At 41.1% G+C, this 27429-nt stretch overlaps 1 protein-coding gene and 1 pseudogene across 2 annotated transcripts in view; one reads left to right on the top strand and one right to left on the bottom strand.

Annotated features, from left to right (window-relative positions):
* The window catches only part of LOC309348968 (DGAT1/2-independent enzyme synthesizing storage lipids-like), a 152267-nt gene that overhangs the window by 36820 nt on the left and 88018 nt on the right, over positions 1 to 27429 (top strand). The gene's annotated exons all lie outside the window — the stretch shown is intronic.
* On the bottom strand, positions 46 to 10932 carry LOC309348868 (DGAT1/2-independent enzyme synthesizing storage lipids-like; annotated as a pseudogene). Its single transcript, XR_014161538.1, has 7 exons — positions 10749 to 10932; positions 6531 to 6903; positions 5141 to 5305; positions 3203 to 3383; positions 2187 to 2247; positions 1742 to 1881; positions 46 to 239 (listed from the first exon to the last, which is right to left on the bottom strand). The product of XR_014161538.1 is annotated as a DGAT1/2-independent enzyme synthesizing storage lipids-like (transcript).

The following is a 27429-nucleotide window of genomic DNA, read 5'->3' as shown; positions in this document are numbered from 1 at the left end:
TGAGCTAGGGACCCTTCCAGATAATTAATAAACAATCCAGCACAATTCTGTGTATATCAGCTTAGCTTTAATAACATAATTATTAATGCTTCCTATTACAGACACTTTCTCATAAACACTGCAACTGTTTTATATGGACTAGCTTTGTAATGCTTATCAAATCGTTCTGAAAGAGCTCTTAACATATTTCCTGGCCTTTTTTGGTATTTATCACGAAGATTTTCAATTGCAGTCTTTGCCTGTTGAAAGAAGAACAAAGGAATACATTGTGTTATAGGAATATATTGCTAAATAGGTGTTCACAGTTATTAATATCTGTGAAGAAAAAGCTAAAGGGATCAGAACCAGAGGCAACCCATTTATTTGTTGGAATTCTGCCTCGGTCAGAGGAATGTGCCTACCTATCCAGGCACCGGCTGAATTCCTTTTGACCTCCCTCTGCGACTCCCGGCAGGTTAAACAGGACGAGGTTTGTATCGGCGATTTTTCCCAGACTGTGAGAAAAACACACCATTGCTTCTCCTCCTCCCTGCATATCCCCAGGGAGGGGAATCAGACAGACAGAAGTGTATTTACATGTCTTTATTTCTGTCTTTAGCAGCCATACAGATAAAGATGTCTGCACTCTTTGAACAACAGAGAGAAACTCTCTAAACTCCACCCATGTACATCCTGTACAAGTCATATAACACACACTGAGCTCACATCCGGTGCTCAATACGGAGAATGGACTGCCCCTTTCTTGCCATGGTAACAGTCACAAACATCCTGTCTGGCTTTCCAGCCAGCAGCAGCTGGCTTAGCTGCTTCTTCTTGCTTCTGCATTGCTTCTTTATGGTAACATTATTCCAGCTATAGAATGTATGTATAATGAGATGTGTTGCACGAGAGTCCTTGTCTCTCAACCGTCAAAAGTGGCTTCTTCAACATTGGGCAAGAGCAGCCAGGGCCAGGAAACCCCACTAGGAAACTGCTCATCTGTCAGTGAATCCAGCCCACTCTCTTTATGTTTACCAAGAGCACTGTATGAGAATGGCAGAGATACAACCAAACATAAGTGGGCTGCTTGGTACTAGTTTTCCTGCATGGTTGTTACCTCCAGCTATGTGAGGAAAACTGCAGAAATGCTATTGAGTTATATTTCACTATGCTCAGTGCTATTTTTCCAGAAAAAGAGGTGCCTGAACTCACTATGAACACCTCTCTTGTTCTCTTAGAATGGCAATGGTTGGCAGGGCTAGTGACAGAAATCAGTCACCTCCTGGTTCCCTGCCTGAAAACAGCACAGCAGGGCATGGGTAAAAATAGCAGAGTAGGATGGAGTCGCATTCACGTGCAGAGTTGCAATAAGTCACACAAACATCAGAAGTTCTTCAGTAATAGTTTCACTGAGGCTTAAGAGCGTACAGTGCTTACTGGGTCCCCCACCAGGGAGGGGGCTTGGAAGAACCCTATGGGACAGATTCTGGGGCATATGGTGGGGAGAAGAAGTCCTATTGCATGAGCAGATCTTTGTGCAGCACTACATAAAATGCATAGGTTTTTCATGGTCTCAACAAGTTCCAGAGAGGGAAAGCTGAGTGATGAACATAATGCACAAAAGTCTATATAATGAACCCGATCTCTGGTCGTATAGAATGAGCAAGTCAGTAGGCAGAATACAATTTATACAACTGAAAGAGAGAAACCAACAGGAAAAGAAAACCCTGCTTTTTTACTTCCTTGTGTAGAGTTAACTTACTTTTTCAGCCAGCTCTGCAGCTGTTATATTTGGATCATACAGGATGGGTTCTCCAATATATGTCCTCAGTTTCACTGGAAGTCCTCCATATATGGGAAGGTAGAGAAGTCTTGTTTTCTCCTATAACCATCTTGTCAACCCTATGTATGAAAGGGAAAAGAGTCTGTAAGAAAGAGATCCCATATCAAATTTGAAATTAGTTGGCATTCTGAGTTTTTAGCAATCCCAATCAATCCATCCCAGAGATGAGGTTAAATAATTTGAGTGCATATTTTTTAAGAGACAGCACAACTTTTTCGGATAAGTATACATTGAATAAACTACTAGTAGGTACGAAATAGATTTTTTAAAAAAATAAATAAAAAATCATTGTATATTATTAATCTGTTTTTTGCCTGATATCAGATCTCTTCATCAACCAAGGAATATAAGATATTTCGCTCACTTGACTTTCCAATGTTCCTGTATGTTTCACAAACGTTTTGTGTAAACATAGGGATGATGGGCTGAAAGAAAATAAGAAAAAAATACAAAATCAAAAGAAAGGTGAGAACTGGAGAATTACTTCACCCCACCTGCCCCACCTTTATTTTGGTTATGGACTAGGAATAATGATCCCCATCTGGCATTACAATGACAAGCCAGACGCAATTGACTTCAAATTGCACATGCTGTCCCCCAGATTTTCAAGAATTGAAGAGGAAAAAAGCTATTTTTCTTTTTAAATGTACCATATTTTTCGCCCTATAGGATGCACATTTCCCCCTCCAAAAATTAAGGGGAAATGTGTGTGCGTCCTATGGGGCGAGTGCAGGCTTTTGCTGAAGCCTGGAGAGCGAGAGGGGTCGGTGTGCACCGACCCCTCTCTCTCTCCAGGCTTTAGGAAGCTATCTGCAAGCCTTTCGAGCCCAGTGGGAGTTCTTGCAAGGCTTGCAGGCAGCAGCCTGCAGCCCACAAGCCCGGGGGACAGCAGGGAGGTGCAGCGCTGCCATCCCGCTGTTCCCCGACCTGGTTTGGAGGCTGCCAGCCCCACAAGCTCGGGGGACAGATATCCGCAAGCCTGGGGAGACTGGCGGGACTTCCCACTTGGCTCCCTAGGCTTGCGGATAGCAGCCTGTTCTGGGGGCTGGGGTCGGGGGAAGCTCGGGCATCCCCAGCCCCGCGCCTGGGGGAAAAAAAGTAAATTTCCCCCCCTTTATTTCCCCCGCAAAAACTAGGTGTGTCCTATGGGCCGGTGCGCCCTATGGGGCGAAAAATACGGTAAGTGATTTCAATAGCTTAAAAAAAAAAAAAAAAAACAAACAGGGGTGGGAAATATTTGGAACTCCAGAAATCATTTGACCCCCAAACAGGATATTTGCCATCCTCAACTACTTAGGATGCTAGATCAAGGATGTCAACACATGCTGTCTTATCTAGGATAATCGTGAAGGCAATGCAAATTGCACAAAGGTCACTCACCACTTTTGCCTCCAAAGCTACCCGAGCGAAACCAGTGCTGTTACCCCACATTATGTTGTAGTCATTACTAAAGTGTGATTCTCTACCTCCACCAGGGGCAAATGGCCTTTGTTCAAAATTTCCACACATTCAGCTTTATTGAAATCTTTCAAATTGATGGAATTTAAAAGTATCTTCAGCCCTGAAAAAAGAAGCCCCAAATAGAAAGAAAATGCATTTTATATAACGCTTATTTAGGAAATATTGTGGATGCTATACAAATGTCATTATTCCAAAGATATTGCACTGTTACAGATCACAAGCATAGTTCTCTGCCAATACTTTTCAAGTAGGATTTTGTGGAAGTGCTGAGGTGGCCACCTTTTTAGACATGCGTTCCACAAGTCACGTCTGTAGTACAACCGAATGACATTCAAGTTTGCATTATGATAAAAATACAGGCCACAGTGCCTTGCTGCATGCACAGAGAGACAGATACACACATGTCACAGATGAGCCCATGCTGGTTGAATCCTGCCTACACCAACATAAGTTCATCTTTTCATGCACATGTAAGTGGGTGGAGATTATATGCTGCATTAATTCACCCAGTGGACAAATTCACCCCCCAAACAGAGCACTCTGTGTTACTGGGCATTTGGGGGCTCTGTACTTCCTTCCTTCCTTATTTAAATGACCCTTTGGTGGTGTCATAGTTCCTTGCTGTGGCTGCTGTGTGCATGCAGAGGAAGATGATATGTGGGGAGTGGCAGTGGAGGGCCATGAACACTACAGCAAGGGTGCCACATGGGTTCGATTGCAATGTCACGTGGGGGCATAAAAGCATTGTGTGGGAGTGCTTGATTGGCCATGTGTTCGCGTGGGGCCATGCTTTCTGGTATCTTTGTACCTGAAGAAATCATCAAGTTGGGGACCCAGTTTCCTACACCTTGTCCTGTTCTGGCATTAAAGTCAGAAGCAATTATATGCAGTTACAGCACAGAAATCAGATGTCACTTTATCCAGTTGGCCCCCGTTTTTTAGATCCCTGAGGAAGAATGTAGAAAGTAATCTCATAGCTGTTATGAGGCCAGATAAGGTATTCCTGCAACCTGTGATCAGGGGCCAAAAGACAATGGTCAACATGCTGTGTTGGAAACATAGGTAAAGGTAAAGGAACCCCTGACCATTAGGTCCAGTCGTGACCGACTCTGGGGTTACGGCGCTCATCTCACTTTATTGGCTGAGGGAGCTGGCGTACAGCTTCTGGGTCATGTGGCTAGCAGGAATAAGCCACTTCTGGCGAACCAGAGCAGCGCAGGGAAGCGCCATTTACCCTCCCGCCAGAGCGGTACCTATTAATCTACTTGCACTTTGACGTGCTTTCGAACTGCTAGGGTGGCAGGAGCTGGGACCGAGCAACTGGAGCTCACCCAGTCGCGGGGATTTGAACCGCTGACCTTCTGATCGGCAAGTCCTAGCCTCTGTTGTTTAACCCACAGCGCCACCAGCGTCCCGTTGGAAACATAGCCTGATTCAAATAAGGTGCCTGAAACATTATTGGAAGAAGAGGTTGAGGCTGTAAATGGCCAAAAGCAAGCCTGCAGTTTCCAACTTTCTTTTTTGTGTGAACACTCCATCTCACTCTGGGCTCACCCATTGTTGTAACTCAGATGGGAATCTGTCAGGGCAACTTGTCACTGGGAAATGAAGTGAGGCATGCTTTGAGAGGATTGCCCCAACAGCATAGGTAGGGTACAATGAAATATCAACACTTGGTCCCGAGTTTTATTTTGGCTTACGTTCCCCATGGTCACATCCATCATCTTGCTGATATTTTATTTGTATGTTGTTTTTCACCTCTTTGCCTGATACATGGTTTTATATTTTATAGCATTGTTTTATGTCACATTTCACATATTTTTTGATAAAAAGCATGATTTGAATTTAATAATTTACCTAGTAGCCGATATATGCCTCTATGAGTGACTGAAAAGCACTCTCTCTGTGCCTCCTTAAAAAGTTTAGCCACAAGAAAGGAATAGTCAATAGCAGTGACTGAGTGATAATAAACAATAATCCCTGGTCCTTTACAGAGATGTTCCATGCCAATAACTTCATAACCTGGAAATAATACAAACCACAACAAATAAATATTACTTTGTGAAAAATAAATGAAATATTGCAATCTTTTATTGGAAGAAAACAGTGCGGTTCAGAAAACTGAAATTTAAGATCAGGTAAAAACCTCTCCTATATGTTTCAGTGTTATGGATGCTAGTTTGTCATCTATACAGATCAAGACTTTCTCTGTTGTGATCCCAGAACAAATGGTATTCTCCTCTGCTGGAATATTCCTTCCTTGCTTACTTTTGGGTGCAGGTGAAAACATTTTTGCCTAGTCTTTGAGTAAGCTAAAACTGTGACCCTCTTTCAATCTCCTTTAAGCATTTATATGTGTTATAATACTCATATCTTCAGACCATTCTCTGAATCACTTTATACAAAGTGAGAAAACAGTTTCCCAGACAGATGCACCCTTGACCAATGTCATAAGTAGCCACAGGGTTTCATCCTTATGACCCAAACTTGGTTTTAGTAATGTATTTCTGATTTATGCTTCAACATCTAAAGCAACATCACTCTGGGAAGCGATGAGAACATAAGATGGATCCTCTTGATCAAGCCAAAGCTCTCTGTATTCCATCATCCGGTTTCTTGCAGTGTCCATCCAAATTAGCAGCCATCACCACATCCTATGCTGGCAGATTCCATGGTTTGTGTCCAGAGTTTATGTTTCAGAGTTACCTAGTGGTTTACCATGCTCTGAAAATGGCACCATCAAAGTCTCACTGCACAACGATATACTCATTACATTCGCTGTGTACTCACTACACGTTTAAACCCAACCCCCTTCTCTTGCCACAATTCATGAAACTATTTTTAAAGAGCTTTGCTAATTAAAGCTCTGTGAGGTTTAAGCAACATTCTCCAGGTTTCTTTTGGAGAGGAGGCATGCTTTCAATGTGATTAAATTTATGGTGTTTATGCAGCCACCAGCTGACCCTTTCTTCTGTAATATATCTTAATTTCATACCTCATAATATGTTTTGTTTTTCTTTTTGATTGCTTATTACCTAAAAAAAATTCCATGCCTTTCTTTTGATCCATATGGAGCCAAGGCCAGCTTGGAGCTGTGGTGACTCTGAAGTGGGTTTAGAGGTCCACTCCTGATGCACTGTAGCAACTATTGTCCCAATGTCTCAAGTCTGAAATTCTGATGCTCAATCCTATGAAAGTATAGGAGCTGATAAGACTGAATTATTGGAATGAAAGAAAGCTTACTCACCATACCATATCTTTCCAGTTATATCACAAACTTGAGCAATAATTTTTCTTGGTTTCTCCCAAAATTTGCTAACATCACTTTCTTGCTGGTTATTCATCTTCTTGTAAATATGTAACACAAATGAGAGAGCCCAGAGACACAAAACCGTACATATGAATGGTGAATAAATTAAAATCAGAAGCTTAAGTAACCACAAAGGGTGAACCACTGAGGTCCAATATTCTTCCAAATAAGAAAAACTGATCCAGTTTTCCAGAATTTGAGAAAACCAGCTCATGGTTTCCTAATCTGAAGCACCATGTGTATGCCAATGAAAGAAATATATGAAGTGAAAATTTCCTCAGTTGTGATGGTATTTTTTTCAACAGTTTACCTGGAAAACAGAAAATGCAGTACATTAGTTTGAACTGTCATCCCAGAAGCATTCATGATTACATGAAATCTCATGTGATTTAATATTTTCCTAGTTTTCCCCACTGTAACTTGCCAAGTAGACATATTGCCGCCATATAAGAACAGATGCTGATGGCCAAACCCTGTTATCACTGCCTCTAGAACTTCTTTCCAGTTGGGTTATTGGAGATCATGCCACAATACACAGCCATCACATTTTTGTCTTCAGTTTACTAAGTCATCTTAACATCCATTAGCTTTACATAGTCAAATTGTATATTTTTGATTCTACTCTACCTTCACTACATTTTTCAACTTAGTGGTATGAGAAAATAGACAATATTGATGGGGGGGTTGTGCCTATAGTAGCTGTGTGATAGGATAAATTAATACCCGAAAAAGCCATAAGTGTTCCAGTTCCTCACCCCCGAGAGCCATGAAAAACTAAATTTCACTGCTGTGGTTTGTCTCAGATCAGTTGTACCTTGGTTTTCAAATAGCTTAGTTCTCAAATGTTCTGGGAAGCTGAACGTCCAGCGGAGCTTCCACGGCTTTTGATTGGCTGCAGGAGCTTTCTGCAGCCAATCAGAAGCCTTGCTTTGGTTTTCAAAGTCAAAGACTGTTTTGGAAGTTGAACAGACATGGTATGACTGTAATCCTTACTGCTTCACCTGAGATTTAGGTGGCTCATATTTTACCAGATCCTTTCAAACTTCCTTTTTCCTGCCGAGGAAAATGGCTGCCTTCCATGAGATCGGACCCCCAGTAGTGCCAGAAATTCAGGACTAATGTGGGAGTAATTAGTCCTGCCGACCTCTCCAGGGTAGGAGAGGGCTGTCTCACCCAGAGAGTCCGTTATCTGGCCCCACAACAAGATGCCAAACCTTGGCACTTTGGGTGCCAAGCCTGGCACGGAAACTGGGCACTCTCCAGAGTCATTCTCTCAAGCAGGGACACCTGCTTCTTAAAAATTAATAAGATTTGGCTGAAAACAGGCATATTCTGGACTGATGGAGATAAGGGAAACACTCTGCAGAACTGCACAGTTGCTGGTATGTAAGTTTGGACTTCAAAGAGATTCTCATCATGGTGCTTGGATTTACAGAGGTGATCAGTACGTTCTCTCTTTTATATCTACATTTGCTTTTATATGCCAAGCCTCATTAAAAAAAGACCTAAAAAAAATTAAACGGAGTACAGATGGACTTCTATTTGCAATTGATTAGTCAGCTGCACAGTTTTAATCGGACTTGACAAAGATAAATGAGCAGAACAAGTTGGTGCTTTATAGCTGTGACACAGGATGGAAAAAGCGAATTCCTCCCTTTTTTGTGGGAGTGGGGAACATCTTTTGGCTGATTCTACAATGATCTGAGACAATAATTTGGGAAATATCCCACAACATACAGTGCACCTGTTTGCAGGTTTTTCTTCTTTATGGGTGGGAGAGAAAGTGAAACGGGTGTCTAGCAACTCCCCTCCCTAGAGGGGAGACTTGTGTGGTCCCTGGAAAAGCTGATCAATTGCCAAATGATTTATATCTGTGGAATATATTCCATTTTAATTGCTACATATATTTGCGAACAGTATGCTTAACAACTCAACAACTTGGGAATTTACTGAATCATAAAACTTCAAATGGCAGGCTTGGACAAGAGCCAGAACTGGAAGATAAGAGTGAGCCAGGGAAAGCTTCCTGGGCAAACAGACAAAGGAAATACACACACACACACAGAGTATATATACAAATTAAACTACGCCTGACAGATGAAAGGATATATGATTGTTTAACATGATTGAGAATCGATTAGCCAGTGACTGAGGACTTTGAGAGTTTAAGATCAGAATGTGGAAAATATGAGAACAAGAAGAAGAGGGCAGAAATATCATTATGTGAGATGAGTTCTTCAGAGGTCCAGAATATGGGAAGTCCATGTGAAATTTACCGTATTTTTCACTCTATAGGATGCACCAGACAATAGGGCGCACCTTGTTTTAGAGGGGGAGAACACAGAAAAAAAAATTCTCCCCCTCTCTGCTCAGCGCCCCTTCAGCGAAGTGGCAGGAGAAACGGAGCCCCTTCCATTTCTCCTCCCGCTTGACTGAAGGGGCGCTGCACAGCTCTCCCTCTCTGCTGAAGCCGGGAGAGCAAGACTCTCCCGGCTTCAGCAAAAGGAATCAGAAGCCTGCAGAGTGCAGCGCGAACTCATGCTGCACTCCAAAGGGTTCTGGCGGCTATCCCTGAAGCCTGGAGAGCGAGAGGGGTCGCAGGCTTCGGGTTCCTTTTGCTGAAGTCGGGAGAGCAAGAATCTTCTTGCTTCAGGGAAAGAACCTGAAGCCTCCGGAGCGCAGCGGGAACTCGCGCTGCGCTCCGAAGGCTTCAGGCGGCTATCCCTGAAGCCTGAAGAGCGAGAGGGGTCGGTGTGCACCGACCCCCCCTCACTCTCCAGGCTTCAGCGAAAGCAACGCAAAGCCTCCAAAGCACGGAGGGAGCGCTCCCTCTGTGCTTCGGAGGCTTCGCGTTGCTATCGCTGAAGCCAAGGAGCCCGCATTCATTCCATAGGACACACACACATTTCCCCTTAATTTTTGGAGGGGAAGAAGTGCGTCCTATAGAGCAAAAAATACGGTAATAATAAATAATTCAGATTGTAGATTAGTTTTTGTTTTGTTTTGTTTTTGAATTGGATTATGATTTGATTCGATTTGTTATTAATTGGATGTTCTTAATGGAAAATTTATAAAAATATTATTAATAATAATAATATTTTAAAAGCTCTTTTCCACCCACCCTTGCTAGGAATGGGGGATTCCTCATCACTGGTATTTGAGGAATGATGAATTCCAGAGGGGCACTGTTTCAGCTAAAACAACATGTTTTTATCTCGCATATATCTGAGTCTGCATGCAATGCTTTCCCCCTGTTGGCTTGGACAGTAGTGTACACTTGACTTTAGCTACCATCCATATCTATCCCAGCTTCAAATCAACCCTGCCTAAAAGAAATGAACATCCTAGCTGTGTTTTAAGTTGATAGTGTGGAAACAGGCTAAGATGTTCATACAACTAGTTTTTACACACACACACAGAGGGAGAGAGAGAGAGCATCTCTCTCTCTCTCTCTCTCTCTCTCTGATGACTCCTGCACAGGAAGTGACAAATAATACAACTACTAGGACATCTTTAAAAGCAGAGACATCACCTTGCCAACAAAGGTCCGTATAGTTAAAGCTATGGTTTTCCCAGTAGTGATGTATGGAAGTGAGAGCTGGACCATAAAGAAGGCTGATCACTGAAGAATTGATGCTTTTGAATTATGGTGCTATAGGAGACTCTTGAGAGTCCCATGGACTGCAAGAAGATCAAACCTCTCCATTCTTAAGGAAATCAGCCCTGAGTGCTCACTGGAAGGACAGATTGTGAAGCTGAGGCTCCAATACTTTGGCCACCTCATGAGAAGAGAAGACTCCCTGGAAAAGGGAGGGAAAGATGGAGGGCACAAGGAGAAGGGGATGACAGAGGATGAGATGGTTGGACAGTGTTCTCGAAGCTACCAGCATGAATTTGAACAAACTGCAGGAGGCAATGGAAGACAGGAGTGCCTGGCGTGCTCTGGTCCATGGGGTTGTGAAGAGTCGGACATGACTAAATGACTAAACAACAACAACAACAGGACATTTGCAAACGAAGCAGGGTCTACTATGGTTTCAAACTGAATGAGAGACTTTGATGATATTCCTGCATTGAAGAGGGTTCACTAGATGACCCTTGGAATCCCTTCCAGTTCTACACTTTATGATTCTATGAACAATTTTTTTTACTTACATTCCTGGTAAGTCTAAATCGCCTTTGCTTCAGTCACTTCTCTGTGGATGCAGCAGAAGTCCTGTCTGGTGCACTTTTTTGTAGGCTAATTTCCACCCCTATGGAGAAAGGTCCCTTTCTATGGTGCTTTAAAGAGACTGTGATAAGTGTGCCATTTGTATGAAGAAACCAAGCATTGTGAAAAAGACTGCTAAGAGGTTGTGCCCATTTGTAATTAAAATTATTGTAATTAAAGTCACACCTACAATAGCAGCTATGTCACATAACAACATATTGGGTCACAGAACACCAGCTATTGACTAAGGGGTAAAGGTAGGTATTGTGACAAGAGTGTTACCTCCATTTGCTGGTGGCTTCTCCCACTATAAGTTGTGTGTGAGATAGGAACATGATGTAATACACAAACCTTAATAACATGTTCGGTTTACAATATAGAATCCTAGTGCTGCTTGAGTAAAAGCTCTTCCATTGGCACCATGCTGCATTAATTATGCAGCATGCATTGCTTGCTTTGGAGCCCCAGAAATTCCAGGTTGACATGCTCTGATATCAAAGGGTCTCTGGCATCCGGCACATGTTCAATACTGTCAGGTGGAGGTGAAGGATCCAAGTCCAGCATGTGTTTGTCAGTTAGGGCAGAGCAATAATCGCATACATATACGTTGGTCCATTTTACTCTGTCATGCAGTGCCTGCAATTCAGTCACAGACTCATTAAAAAGTGAAGTTCATCAGGCGGTTTACAATATGATAATGATCATATCTATCTACATCTACATCTACATCTACATCTACATCTACATCTACATCTACATCTACATCTACATCTTTATTTCTATATTTATTGTCAGGCTTTGGGGGATTTTATCCGCTCCCCCTCCCCTGGTGGCAGCAAGAAGCAGAGAAAAACAAGAAGAGTTCTTACTAATGAGTTTATTCAATCATCACAGCGAGAGACAATGGCATTGCTCCAACTAAGATCCTCTCCACTCCCTTCCTACCAACAGCACTTTTCCTTACAGTGGCTACCGGCGGCTAATTGTCTCTGAGTCTTTTGCTCTTGCACTCTCAACAAACGCCGGGTTCTGGGAGAAGGGGGGTCAGAAATACTCTCCAGTGATAACATCTCAGCTGGCTGCTCTGGCTCTGTCTCCTCACCATGACATATCTTTCTAAACATATCTGTAACTTGCCTTGGAATGCCCCAAAATTTGCTCTCAGCCTCAGTTTCTTGCTGGTTATTCATCTTCTTGTAAAAACAGAGCAAAAATGAGGAAGCACAGAGAACCAAATACACTATTCTCAATAATGGATAAAGCAAATCAGAAGCATAAATAACCACCCTGGGTGATCCACTGAGCTCAGGTATTGCTGTGAGTCGTGAAGGCCGCTCCCTGCAAGGCCCTTTCCACCTGGCCTAGGGGGTGGGGCCCAGACTCACCAGTTCTACTAAAGCGGTGCCTGGTGAGACCAGAGGGACATTGCCTGATGACAAACCCTAACTATTGGATTATTTTGTCCCATCTTTTAGAGCCTACCAAAGAGCTGTGTCATGCTTATGATAATGTTTTATTCTTTTGTTAGTTAGTTATGCTGTTTTAAATGTGCATTTTATATTTGACCTCACTTAGCAGTGTTTTTTTTTAAAAAAAAATGTTTACGTTTTGTTTTTTGTTAACTTATTTTGTGGAGTGTGTATTCTGTAGTTGACCTCCTTTGTAATGTTTTATTTTGAAATCTTTGGGATAATTTTGTTTGTTTGTTTTTTTAGTTAATTATGTTGCTTTGACTGTATACTCTATATTTGACTTTCTTCAGATTGTCTTATTGATGTTTTAATGTGTTTTAAACTGCTTTTGAGATTTTTCTTAAAATATAAAGTGGTATAGAAATGAAATAAATAATTAGATAATCTAATAATTAAATAAATGGTACTACTATCGCAAACAAAAGTGGGCCTAAAAAGGTTGATGAGGGTGTTCTCAGGATACTGCCAAAGAGAACACCTGGCTGTGAATTGCAAGAAGTCAAACTAAAGAAAACTAAATTTTCAAGAAATTATAGGACCCATAGGTGGTATGTGAATAATCTGTTGATCGAACAAGTTAAAGTCTTTAAATACCTTTGCCCTATTTTTCAGTCAGCAGGGTAGTGAAGAGCACATCAGAAATATGCAAAGGAAAAAGCATCTCAAAGCACCAAAATTCTGACAGGCTTTTTACATACAAAAGGTGGCAATCGTATACCATCAGACCTGTTTAAAGCTAAACCCCTGGCACAGTTATTATATGGGCTCAGATTTGGACAGGGCCTCACCTTGGATCTACAGAAGCTGTTCAACCTAAGTTCCTAAGGCAATTTTTTTCTGTTCCATCCTGTGTTCCAAATGCTTCATTGCGCTTAGAGGCTAGTCTCCCCTCAGTTGAATTACAGTGGTGCCTCACAAGACGAAAAGAATCCGTTCCACGAGTCTCTTCGTCTAGCGGTCTTTTCGTCTTGCGAAGCAAGCCCATTGACGGCTTAGCGGATTAGCGCTATTAGCGGTTTAGTGGCTTTTAGTGGCTTTTAGCGGCTTAGCGGATAAGGGGATAAGCGGATAAGCGGCTTAGCGGCTTAGAAAAAAGGGGGGAGGGGAAAAACCCCGCAGGAACTCGCAAGACATTTTCGTCTTGCGAAGCAAGCCCATAGGAAATTCGTTTTGCGAAGCACCTCCAAAATGGAAAACTCTTTCGTCTAGCAAGTTTTCCATCTTGCGAGGCATTCATCTTGCGGGGCACCACTGTACAGGTTTGGTGTAGGACATTTAAATATAGGCTTTGCCTGAATTTAAACCCCACTGGTCTACTACCCTTAGTATTGCAAGATGGTCATCAGAGTGCTTGGACTAAAATTGTCAACCAAAAGTTTTACTTTTCTGGTTTATCATTACAACAGTTATTAACACTGGGCTTTAAGTAAAGTAAATAATTAAATTAGACAGCACCTAATTGAGCGACAGAATAATTTGGCCACAATAAGGCAATTTTGTCCATGGTATGATTATTTTCTACCTAGTCATTTTGACACTTGGGCACCCTATTTGCAAAATTTAACAATTCCAAAATACAGACGTGCTTTCACTTTCGCAAGCTTGAATAAACTGCCTTCAGCTGTACTTGAGGGTCAATTTCAGAAAATTCCACTGGAAAAACAATGATGTCCATGTGGAGATGGCACTATTGAGTCAGTGGCTCATGAGCTTCTGGTTGCACTCTTTATAAAGATTTGAGGAGTGAGGGTATTAACCCCTCTTCTATTGTCCATGCTGGGTTGCTCAACCATTGCTACTGTGTTCTTTCATCCAGCGGATCAAGATGACCAGGTGGCAGCAAAATCTGCAATGTTTTTAGTGGGGGCAATTAGAATAAGATCTATTATTTGATTATTTGATTATTGATCTAAACCTCCAAAATGTATTTTGTATAGTTAAGTTTTTACCTCTATCTCCGGTACATTTTCTTTTATTGTATTCCTATGGCTAGTGGCTGATGCAAATAAAGATTCTTCAGATCAACTTCTCAGGTTTTATTAGGATTTATAAAGGGAAATGATCTATCTGACAATGGGCTCAGCACAAACCCCGCTACCGATGCATTTCTGTTCTGCCTTCCCACTCCCTTGCAGAAACCTGAACCAGGGTATGCCCTACCTAGGTAAAGGTAAAGGGACCCCTGACCATTAGATCCAGTTGTGGCTGACTCTGGAGTTACGGCGTTCATCTCGCTTTATTGGCTGAGGGAGCCGGGTGGCCAGCATGACTAAGCCGCTTCTGGTGAACCAGAGCAGTGCACGGAAACGATGTTTACCTTCCCACCTGAGCGGTACCTATTTATCTACTTGCACTTTGAAGTGCTTTCGAACTGCTATGTTGGCAGGAGCTGGGACCGGGCAACAGGAGCTCACCCCGTCGCGGGGATTCGAACCACCGACCTTCTGATCGGCAAGTCCTAGGCTCTGTGGTTTAACCCACAGCGCCACCCGCATCCATACCCTGCCTAATGGGCCTCTAATTTACTGAGACAGTCTCATGGTTGCCACAAAAGCCATGATTCCTGAGCTGCCCCAGGACCTATAGGGTTTATGATCAAGAGCCATGAGTTACTTCCCTCCCTTGGGATAGTGAATTCTCAAACTTTTTGTGAAAGTGAGCAGAGAGGGAGAGATTTCTTGGCATTGATAGGAGATTGAGAATTGGAGGGATTGTTCTGTGGTATTACGGCAGCGGATAAAGGTGTAGTGTAACTTGATTTTGTTTGAAATGTATAGCACAGGATAGTACGCACCCCGGAAATGATCTCTTTCAGCTTCTGCCTTCTGGAAGAAGGTATAGGGTTATAAAGGCCAGGACTAGCCGCCTGCAGTTTCTATGCAAATGCAGTTCTGGTTCTAAGTGCAGCATAAGGGGTGTCTATAGTATAGCCTATTTTAAAATGGGGTTTTAGAGTTTTTAGGGGTTTTTGAATGTTTTATGTAGTTTTTATGTAGTTTTATGTAGTTTTTATGTAGTTTTATGTAGTTTTGTGGTAGTTTCATGTAGTGTTTACGTAGTTTTTCAAATTTCATTGTTCTGCATGGGACAATGACAATAAAGATATCGTAATCATAATCGTAATCGTTATGAATAGATTGCGGACTTCCGTTTTTTGACGCCATGGTGAACAATGGTTCTCACCATAGCAGACCAAGGGCATGCAGCCGATTAAGGATAATTTGAGAATAATTATCATTGCAACCCCCCCCCCAGGTCGGGGAGAGCGCTCTCACTCGCAGATCGCCCAGTAGCTGCCTCCCGCTCCTACTGAATGCCCTGCATGCATTGGAAACTCTCCAACATGGTCACCATGCACAGAGATTCTTCTGTTTTTTAAGATATATCCGAGTTCAGACTTGAGAAGCAGGCATGTTCTGGAAGAAGGAGACAAGTTAACCTGCTGTTGAATGAATCAGCCACTGAGTGCCAAGGTCTCAATCTGGGGAAGATTTTAATCATAATTGGATTGGTATGTGGTAGAGAGAAGCCTTTGTTTTCTCTTTATATATTCACCATGCTTTTTTAATAATATGGCATCTCTTCACCAAAGCAAAAAATTAGTTACTAATGGATTGCAATTATTAATGGATTGCAAGAGGGAATCAATCAGAACTTTATAATGCTTATGGATTAATTCAAAGAATGGAACTGTGTGGAACATATTGGGATGTTCTGTGGCAAAACCCTCCCATGGAGGATTCTAACTTTGATTTATTATGGTGTTGATGAGATATCAGCTTGTTATCAGATGGGAAAGTATTGAAAGAAAATGCTGGAAGTCTGCCCAGATTAATGGCCAGATGCCAGACCACTTTCGGTTTGGAGAAAAGCAAGGTGGTGAAAGGTCACTACGCAGTAAAATTGAGTCCTTGGGGCAAGGGGGAAATGCTGGAAATGATTGATTGCAACAAGAAAGGAAGGTTGAACTTTTTTTAAAAAACAAAAACAAAAACATTCCACACAGAAAGTTACCAGATATAAAATCCTCTTGCAAATTAAAGGATATGGAACAGTTAAATACGAATGAAAGTCAACACATCAGTAGCTGATAAAATAAAGGATCAACATAGGAACTGTATTATTTGGGTTAAATTGGATTGAAGCAGCAAAAAGGAATCTACATCTCCTAAAAAATCTCCTAAAATCAGAACATGGGAACTCAACCAAAATGTTTAATTTGAAATCTGACAATTGGCTTTTTAAATTGAATTATGATTTGGTATTGTATTAATGTGGTCTATATTGGATTGTTATTAATGAAAAATTATTAAAAATTATTATATTAAAAAATGCAATGTATTGTTGTGGACTGCTGCAGGCTATGGTGGATGATGGGGATTGGTCGCCCTGAGTGACCCGATTGCTGCAAATAGGCAGGAAGGGAGCTTGGGCAAAGCACCTTCTCTAAAAAAGCCCATAAGGAAAATTCTGGTTCCGAAGGGTCCAGTGGTGTCGGAGAACGCTCCCTAGGAGTCTCCAAAGCTCCGAAGGGAGCCACGGAAGCTCCAATATTGAACGCAGAGACACTGTGCAATCAAGACCTCTCAGCAAAACGCCTCAAGTGCCACCATTAAAGCAGCAACTTCTCTATAAAGTAAAAAGAAATCAGACCAATTTGGGCAAATATATATATATATATTTATATATATATATATATAAATATATATACTGCTTCTCAAGTCTGAACTCGGATATATCTTAAAAAACAGAAGAATCTCTGTGCATGGTGACCATGTTGGAGAGTTTCCAATGCATGCAGGGCATTCAGTAGGAGCGGGAGGCAGCTACTGGGCGATCTATATATATATATATATATATATATATATATATATATATACACTGGATATATATATACACTGGATATATATATACACACATATATATATATACACTCAAGAAATCACTCAAGATATCTCTCAAGTAATTAAGGAACAAAAGAAGAAAAGGCACACTAGCCTGGGAACTTCCTCTCTGCCCAGAACATTGGAGGCTATACACCACACCCCCTCTACAGTATTTATAGGAACTCAAACACTGAGATCCTGCTCTGTTCCAGTAACAAGAAGCCGAAAGCACCAGCCTGAAGATGACGAGTGAGACCTCGTCGAAACGTCGCCTAGACACCCCAACTTTTACACGGGAAGACACCCGAGGACACCAAAACCTGCATTCCTGTACCCGTGAAAATCTACGAAAGCATATATATATATATATATATAGAGGATCCACACCAGGGAGGTAAAGAGTAGCCCCCCCCCCCCCCCGTCATGGCATAAAATCTGGAGGGACTAAGAGAAGAATAAATGACATACCCCTTCCTTTTTAAAAAAAAATAATATTTATTAAACTTTCCAATAGAAACATACAAATACAAAACAACTACAATAAAAACAAACACAAACACAAAACAACAAGTATAATTCCAAAACTTATTTTCTCAACCTAATTTCCCCGACTTCCTCATACCTCACCGTTTTGTATTCTAATTTCATTATTCCATCAGCAACTCCATTCCCTTATTTCCCAAAATTTTTTAACGAATTCCATTCCTTTTCTTACTCTAATGTCTCTGAAAACCACCATATTTTTAGATCCATGTCAATCTAACATTCTTTAATCTTATAATATTTGTTGAGATAGTCCTTAAATTTCTTCCAATCTTCTTCCACTGTCTCTTTCTCCTGGTCTCGGATTCTGCCCGTCATCTCTGCAAGTCCCATGTAGTCTGTCATCTTCATCTGCCATTCTTCCAGAGTGGGTAAGTCTGATGTCTTCCAATACTTTGCGATGAGAATCCTTGCTGCTGTTGTGGCATACAAAAATAAAGTTCTGTCCTTCTTTAACACCACATGGCTGACCATACCCAGGAGAAAGGCCTCTGGTTTCTTCAGGAAAGTGTACTTAAACATCTTTTTCATTTCATTATATATCATTTCCCAGAAAGCCTTAATCCTTGGGCATGTCCACCAGAGGTGAAAGAATGCGCCTTCATTTTCTTTGCACTTCCAACATTTGTTATCTGGCAAGTGGTAAATTTTTGCAAGCTTGACTGGGGTCATGTACCACCTATAGATCATTTTCATAATATTTTCTCTCAAGGCGTTATACGCCGTGAATTTCATACCGGTGGTCCACAACCTTTCCCAGTCAGCGAACATAATATTGTGACCAATATCTTGCGCCCACTTAATCATAACTGATTTAACTGTTTCATCCTGCGTATTCCATTTCAACAGCAAGTTATACATTTTTGATAAGTTCTTAGTATTGGATTCTAACAGTTCTGTTTCCAATTTAGATTTCTCCACCTGGAAGCCAGTTTTCTTATCCAACTTGTAAACCTCCATTATTTGATAATAGTGAAGCCAATCTCTAACTTTATCCTTTAATTTCTCAAAACTCTGCAGTTTGAAGTTACTACCCTCCTGTTCTAAGATTTCCCAATATTTCGACCATATACACTCCATATTAAGTTTTTTCACAGCTTTTGCCTCCATTGGTGAAAGCCACCTTGGAGTTTTGTTCTCCAGTAGGTCTTTATATCTGATCCAAACATTGTACAATGCTTTCCTGACAATATGATTTTTAAAGCCTTTATGAACCTTAACTTTGTCATACCACAAATATGCATGCCACCCAAAGAAGTTATTAAAACCTTCCAAATCTAAAATGTCTGTGTTTTTGAGGAGCAGGCAATCCTTCAACCAGCAGAAAGCTGCTGATTCATAGTAGAGTTTCAAGTCTGGCAGGGCAAATCCCCCCCTTTCCTTTGCATCAGTTAAAATCTTAAATTTTATTCTGGGTTTTTTGCCCTGCCAGACAAATTTAGAAATGTCTCGCTGCCATCCCTTAAAACACTCCATCTTATCAACAATTTGCAATGTTTGAAACAAAAATAACATTCTAGGCAATACATTCATCTTAATTGCTGCTATTCGACCAGACAAAGAAAGCTTCAAGTTTGACCAAATTTCTAAATCTTTTTTCACTTGATTCCAACATTTCTCACATTTCTCAAATAAAAACCTCCAGGACCCTTCCACCCCATTGTAAATTGATAATAATGCTACCTCTGAACTTTTGATCAGCTTTAACCCAGTGATTTCTGTGATCTCTTTAAACATACATTGCCCCCCAAAAATGCATATATTTACACCACTGCCCCATTTGAACATAATTCCATTTCCTGGCATCCCCTCCAACATAACACCGAATATTCCTCGTTTATTTGATTTAATCGGACTGGTGTTAAATACCATCTCTAAAAAATTTATAATAATTTTATTTTATTCTTATGGACAGCCTTTTCAACGTAGACTGAAATTAGTGGAGCTCCAACCGGGGCTTTTGTTGAACCAGTAAATCTTAAATAATTAACGGCTGGAGTCATCTCATGGGGCGGGGGAGGGAGACCCAAGCCTTGCATTCTTGAGCCCCCTTTTCTACTTATATTTTATAAATTTCACTGATTTCCCCTTTTATAACTGTATTTTCTTCTTTATCGCCTCTTTTTATAGAGCAGTCTCTATCCTCCTACATTATCTGTTCACTGACCAGAAATGCTACAACACATGGCTCTTGACCATAAAACCTCTAGGTCCTGGTCTCCATGGCAACCATGAGACCATCTCAGTAAATTAAAGGCCCAACACATAAGACAGAACATACCCTAGTTCAGGTCTCTCCAAGGGAATGGGAAGGCAGAAATCCATTTGTAATAATAATAATAATAATAATAATAATAATAATAATAATAATAATAAAATTTATTTATATCCCGCCCTCCCCAGCCGAAGCTGGGCTCAGGGCGGCTAACAACCATAAAACAGTACAAAAGTACAGCACAAACAACACTCTAAAATCATTCATTATAAAATTAATTAAATTCAAGCCACTGGCCACCATTGGGCCAGAGCTCCGCGAAGATTGCCAAGGCAGGGAGTCAGGCTGTGCCCTGGCCAAAGGCCTGGCGGAACAGCTCTGTCTTGCAGGCCCTGCAGAAAGATGTCAAGTCCCGCAGGGCCCTAGTCTCTTGTGACAGAGTGTTCCACCAGGTCGGAGCCACAGCCGAAAAAGCCCTGGCTCTAGTTGAGGCCAGCCTAACTTCTCTGTGGCCTGGGACCTTCAAGATGTTTTTATTTGAAGTCCGTAAGTTTCTCTGTGGGACATACCAGGAGAGGCAGTCCCGTAGGTATGAGGGTCCTAGGCCGTATAGGGCTTTAAAGGTTAAAACCAGCACCTTAAACCTGATCCTGTACTCCACCGGGAGCCAGTGCAGCTGGTATAGCACTGGGTGAATGTGATCTCGCAGCGAAGACCCCGTAAGGAGTCTCGCTGCAGCATTCTGCACTCGCTGGAGTTTCTGGGTCAGTCTCAAGGGCAGCCCCACATAGAGCGAGTTACAATAATCCAGTCTGGAGGTGACCATTGCGTGGATCAGAGTGGCTAGGTCAGGGCGAGAGAGGTAAGGGAAGTTTGTGCTGAGCCCATTGTCTGAGAAGGATAATTCGATGGTGAAATTCGAAGTGATGATGCAGTGCCCTTCTATAAGGCTAGGGGATCCATTAAGGTGGTCTGTTCCCAGAGACTTATGGTATCTGGTGGATTCCTGAATACTCAGGAATTTTCAAGTTGGCATGCTCACCACTTCTGTCAAAGTCTTGCTATAGAATTGGGAATTAAGGTAGGCGCTTGACAGGTTGGCTCTCAAGTGTCATCCTCAACACTCTCAACTGCCTTCCTCAACACTAAAGCAAACAGGGCTCCCTCATATTCTCAGGAGTGTCAGGTGATGAAGTAGAACAGTGCCTGGAAGGGACTCAACAGCTTGCAAGGCAACATCTCACTCTGGAAAGCCTGTGGTTTTTATCTGCCTTTTAGAAGACAGGAGTGCCTGGCTTCCTGTGGTCCATGGGGTCACAAAGAGTCAGACACGACTAAACAACAAAGTGGTTTTAATGAGTTTTAATCAGCTTTAACTCTTCTTCAAGTGATTCATGAAGTGACTTGTGAAGATAAGATACTTGTGCTGTCATGTTTTCTGGTTCTGTTTGGCTTTTACAAGCCATGGATATTTGTTCTTAATGAGTCTATGACTGAATCGCAGACAGAGTGTTGCGAGTACAATTTCTACCTTTATTCCTTAGTCAAGAACTGGTTTTCTGTGACCCAATATGTTATTGTACATTATAAATGTTCTTGTAGGTGTGACTCCATACTTATGCATGATTACAAATGGCCACGACTTCCAAGAAGCAGCCTCCCCAAGCCTTTTCTCTTTTTCACAATGCTTGGTTTGTTCATACAGATGGCACACCCACATCAGTCTCTTTAAACCTCCACATAAAGGGACGTGTCTACATAGTGGTGGAAATTAGCCTACGAAAAAGTAGAGCACCAGACAAGACTTTTGCTGCTCTCAGAGAGAGGTGACCAACGTGAAGGCAATTTAGGCTTACCAGGAATGTAAGTAAAAGATTTTGTTCATAGAAACATAAAGTATAGAGTTGAAAGGGGCCCAACGGGTTGTCTAGTCAACCCCCTGCAATCTCAACAAATGATACTTGCTTAGTTTTGCAAATGTGCTAGTAGTTGTGTTATTTGTCAGTTCCTGTGCAGGGATCAGCAGAGAGAGAGAAAAATGCTGTCTTGTCTATGTGCATGTGTAAAAACCAGTTGTATGAAAATCGTAGCCTGTTTCCACATTGTCAACGTAAAACACAACTAGGATGTTCGCTACTTGTGGAGATGAAATTAAGCACTTACAGCTTTTCAGATATTATAACACTGAGAAGCAGAAATTAAATTCCTCCCTATAACACAGCTATTATTGGAATCAAAACAGCTGTGGTATAAAGCCAGCATACCCTTATCAATTTTGTCTCTTTTCCCATACTTTTCTGTTGAAAGATGTAGTGAAGAGAGAGTAAATTAGCCTACGAAAAAGTAGAGCACCAGACAAGACTTTTGCTGCTCTCAGAGAGAGGTGACCAAAGTGAAGGCAATTTAGGCTTACCAGGAATGTAAGTAATGACCGCTCCCCACTTAAAACGGGGGGCGCCTTTTGCGTGCAGCCCTGGATCTGGAGTGGCCCCATCAGCATAGGCTTTGCCTTCCCTCAGGTGGGATACCTGGAGGTCCCCGCCTACCCCAGCGAGTTGTCCAATCCCACCTGGGGGAAGTGTTGCCAGGGAAACCAGGCCAGGTAAGGGGAGGGATTACCTGCCCACACAATAGAGGGTGGATCTTAATTGTTAATCCTCACTTGGTAAAAGTTTTTGTTCATAGAACATATAGTGTAGTGTTGGAAGGGGCCCAACGGGTGGTCTAGTCAACCCCCTGCAATCTCAACAAATGATTCTTGCTTAGTTTTGCAAATGTGCTAGTAGTTGTGTTATCCGTCAGTTCCTGTTCAGGGATCAGCAGAGAGAGAGAGAAATGCTGTCTTGTCTACGTGCGTGTGTAAAAACCAGTTGTATGAAAATCTTAGCCTGTTTCCACATTGTCAACTTAAAACACAACTAGGATGTTCGCTACTTGTGGAGATGAAATTTTTCAGATACTATAACACTGAGAAGCAGAAATTTAATTCCTTCCTGTAACACAGCTATTATTGGAATCAAAACAGTTGTGGTTTAAAGCCCGCATACCCTTATCAATTTTGTCTCTTTTCCCATACTTTTCTGTTGAAAGATGTAGTGAAGAGAGAGTAAAATAAAAAATATGCAATTCAACTATGTAAGGGTCTGTTTTCAGATGACTTAGTAATTTGTAAACAAAAATGCAATGGTTGTGTATTGTGGCATGGTCCCCAATAACCCAACCGGAAAGAAGTTCTAGAGACAGTGAAAACAGAGTTTGGCCATCGGCATCTGTTCTTCTCTGGCAGCAATGCTGCTATTCCACTTCACATCCCCAGAAAGAGGCACTTTGCAGTGAATTCCAAAATGCTGCCACCCATCAGCTCACTATTTCCCCCACCCTCCCTCTTGTTCGGTGTTGTGTTCACTCCATATAATTCGAGTCAAGTGGATAGCCTCAGTACAAGAAACAACTGTGTAGCAGAGATCACTTTTACTTTGGGGGCACAAAGACACACACTGTCTCTGCTACAAGAAGTCTTCACTCTCTGAGCCCAGAGAGCGTTTCGACGTATAAAATTTTTGCTGAGGAAAAGTACACACAGAAAGTGCAAAGTCCACTTGCTCAAAAAAGTCCTGCAACTGCCAGAGTTCCCTCTGTGTAGACGTCTTGCAATGTGTCTAACTTCCTTCAGATAAGCTCTTCACATATCCAACACATTTTCCCCAGATCATTCCAACAGTATCCATGTCTCCAATGCCCCACAACAGTGAATGCTGAAACTTGAGTTCTTTATCTATCCTGGGATATGTGTTAGTTTGCCCAGCAACACAAAGAAGACAGTCACAAGATGCATGCAGCTGCACTTTTAGGAGGCGGGGAACCATTTCTGCTGACTCAAAGAGAAGTGACCCTTTCTCACTTTCCTTAATACTTCAGCAGTGGACTGAAACCAGCTTGCTTTACAAGAAATAAATGGAGTCATACACTTGTCATTTTGTATCTACTTGTATCTACTTGGCAAGTTACAGTGGGGAAAACTAGCAAAATATTAAATGGCAGGAGATTTCATGTAATCATGAACGCTTCTGGAATGGCACTTCAAACTGATATACTGCATTTTCTGTTTTCCAGGTAAACAGTGGGGGAAAATACCATCAAAACCAAAGAAGGTTTAACTGGATTTGTTTCCTTCCTCGGCATACACGTGGGGCTTCATATCAGGAAACCATGAGCTGCTTTACTCAAATGCTGGGAAACTGGATTAGTTTTCCTTCCTTGGAAGAATACCTGAGCTCAGTGGCTCACTCTTGGTGGTTGCGTATGCTTCTGATTTTGCCTTGTTCAATCGTTATAATGACGTATTTGTTTGTCTGTGCAATCTCATTTTTGCTCTATGTCTACAAGAAGAGGAATAACCAGCAAGAAACTGATTTTGATACCAAATGTTGGAAAAAGCCAAAGCAAGTTACGACTCAAGTTTTAGATATATTTGGAAAGATATGGCATGGTGAGTAAATGTTTCTTTCATACCAATAATTCAGCTACTATACTTTCATAGAACTGAGCATCAGAATTTCAGACTTGAGGCCCTGGAACAATAGTTACCACTTCTGGTTTTTACCATGTGGTGGGTACACAGCGAATTTAATGAGTATATCATTGTGTAGTGAGACTTTGAGGGTGCAATTTTCTTCAGCATGGTAAATCACTAGGTAACCCTGAAGCATAAACTCTGGACACAAACCATGGAATTTGTCAGCAAAGGATGTGGTGATGTGGTGATGGCTGCTAATTTGGATGGACACTGTGAGAAACAGGATGATAGAATACAAAGAGCTTTGGCTTGATCAAGAGGATCCATCTTATGTTCTCATTGCATCCCAGAGTGTAATGTTGCTTTAGATGTTGGAGCATAAATCAGAAACACATTACTAAAACCAAGCTTGGGTCATAAGGATGAAACCCTGTGGCTACTTAGGACATGGTCAAGGGTGCATCTGTCTGGGAAACTGTTTTCTCACATTGTATAAAGTGATTCAGAGAATGGCCTGAAGATGCCTGAAATTAGAGCTCTTAAGGATGGGGAAAGAATGTGCAACACTCTGTACAGAAGGGTAATACTGTTCTTCAAATAAAAAAGGCTCAGGAAAATATAGTATTATATATATTTTTTTATAAGATATTTATTGGAATTTTCCAGAATAATACATTGTAAAACAAAAAGAAAAGAAACAACAAAAATATAGAAATACAAAAACAGAAAAATAAAAACAACTAAAAACACATAGAATTTCCCTTTACTTGTTTTCTTTTAACTTATTTTCCGGACCTCCTCATACCTCCCTTTCTTATATTCCAATTCAAATTATTAATTCAGCAAATCCTCACCATTAGTTTTTACTTAATTCAAAACCTTATTTTCAATATCTCTTAGCATTACAGCTGGAAACCACTTAATTTCTATCCAACATCATTCTAACATTCATAAATTTTACAATATTTCTGCAAATAGTCTTTAAACTTCTTCCAATCTTCTTCCGCCGACTCTTTTCCCTGGTCTCGGATTCTGCCGGTCATTTCTGCCAGTCCCATATAGTCGATCATCTTCATCTGCCATTCTTCCAGAGTGGGTAGATCTTGTGTCTTCCAATATTTTGCGATAAGTATTCTTGCTGCTGTTGTCGCATACATAAAAAAAGTTCTATCCTTCTTTGGCACCAATTGGCCAACCATGCCTAGGAGAAAGGCCTCTGGTTTCTTCAAGAAGGTATATTTAAATACCCTTTTCATTTCATTATAAATCATCTCCCAGAAAGCCTTAATCCTTGGGCACGTCCACCAAAGGTGAAAGAATGTACCTTCAGTTTCTTTACATTTCCAACATTTATTATCGGGCAAATGATAGATTTTTGCAAGCTTGACTGGGGTCATGTACCACCTGTAAATCATTTTCATAATATTCTCTCTTAAGGCATTACATGCCGTAAATTTCATGCCGGTGGTCCATAACTGTTCCCAGTCAGCAAACATAATATTATGTCCAACATCCTGTGCCCATTTAATCATAACAGACTTCACCGTTTCATCCTCGGTGTTCCATTTCAGCAGCAAGTTATACATCTTTGACAAAATCTTAGTTTTGGGTTCTAACAGTTCTGTTTCTAATTTCGATTTTTCCACCTGGAATCCAATTTTCTTGTCCAATTTGTAAGCCTCCATTATCTGATAATAATGAAGCCAGTCTCGCACTTTGTTTTTTAGTTTCTCAAAACTCTGCAATTTCAATTTGTCTCCCTCTTGCTCCAGAATTTCCCAATATTTTGGCCATTTGGACTCCATATTGAGTCTTTTAAAGGCTTTCGCTTCCATTGGTGACAACCACCTTGGGGTTTTATTTTCCAATAAGTCTTTGTATCTTATCCAAACATTAAACAACGCTTTCCTGACAATATGGTTTTTAAATGCTTTGTGTACTTTAACCTTGTCGTACCACAAATATGCATGCCACCCAAAAGCATTATTAAATCCTTCTAAGTCCAAAATGTCTGTGTTCTCAAGAAGCAGCCATTCTTTCAGCCAGCAGAATGCTGCTGATTCATAATAGAGTTTAAGGTCTGGCAGGGCAAATCCACCCCTTTCCTTTGCATCAGTTAATATCTTAAATTTTATTCTGGGCTTCTTGCCCTGCCAGACAAATCTAGAAATGTCTTTCTGCCACTTCTTGAAACAGTCCACCTTGTCCACAATTTGCAATGTTTGAAACAAAAACAACATTCTAGGCAATACATTCATTTTTATAACTGCAATTCGACCCAACAAGGAAAGCTTCAAGTTTGACCAAATTTCTAGATCTTTTTTCACTTCCGTCCAGCCTTTTTCATAATTATCTTTAAATAAATTCACATTTTTTGCTGTCATATTAATCCCCAAATATTTCACTTTCTTAACCAGAGTCAAACCTGTCTCATTCTGAAACCTTTCTTTTTCAATTGGTGTTAAATTTTTCTCTAAAACCTTGGTTTTTAACTTGTTCAATTTAAATCCTGCCACTTGACCAAATTCTTGAATTAAGTCTAAAACCCTTTTAGTACTAGATTCTGGCTCCTGTAACGTCAAAACTAAGTCATCTGCAAAAGCTCTCAGTTTGTACTGTTTAGCTCCGACCTGTATACCTTTAACCAACTGGTCTCTTCTAATCATATTCAGCAGGACCTCCAGAACCGATATAAAAAGCAATGGGGAAATTGGGCACCCCTGTCGTGTCCCTTTTTCTATCTTAAATTCTTCCGTAACCACATTATTTACAATTAATTTTGCTTTCTGTTCAGAATATATTGCACCTATACCATTTTCAAAACCTTGTCCTACCCCCATCCCCTGTAGATTCTTTTTCATAAAACTCCAAGAAATGTTGTCAAAAGCTTTCTCCCCGTCCACAAATATCAAAACTGCTTTAGTGTTTATATTCACTTCTAGTTTTTCCAAAATATCAATTATATTCCTCAAATTGTCAGACAAATGTATTCCC

The sequence above is a fragment of the Podarcis erhardii genome (genome assembly GCF_964252035.2).
Source record: "Podarcis erhardii genome assembly, chromosome: 8".
Taxonomy (NCBI): Eukaryota; Metazoa; Chordata; class Lepidosauria; order Squamata; family Lacertidae; genus Podarcis; species Podarcis erhardii.
Note: the sequence above shows the minus strand (reverse complement) of the source record. Positions and strands in the feature narration are given on the sequence as shown.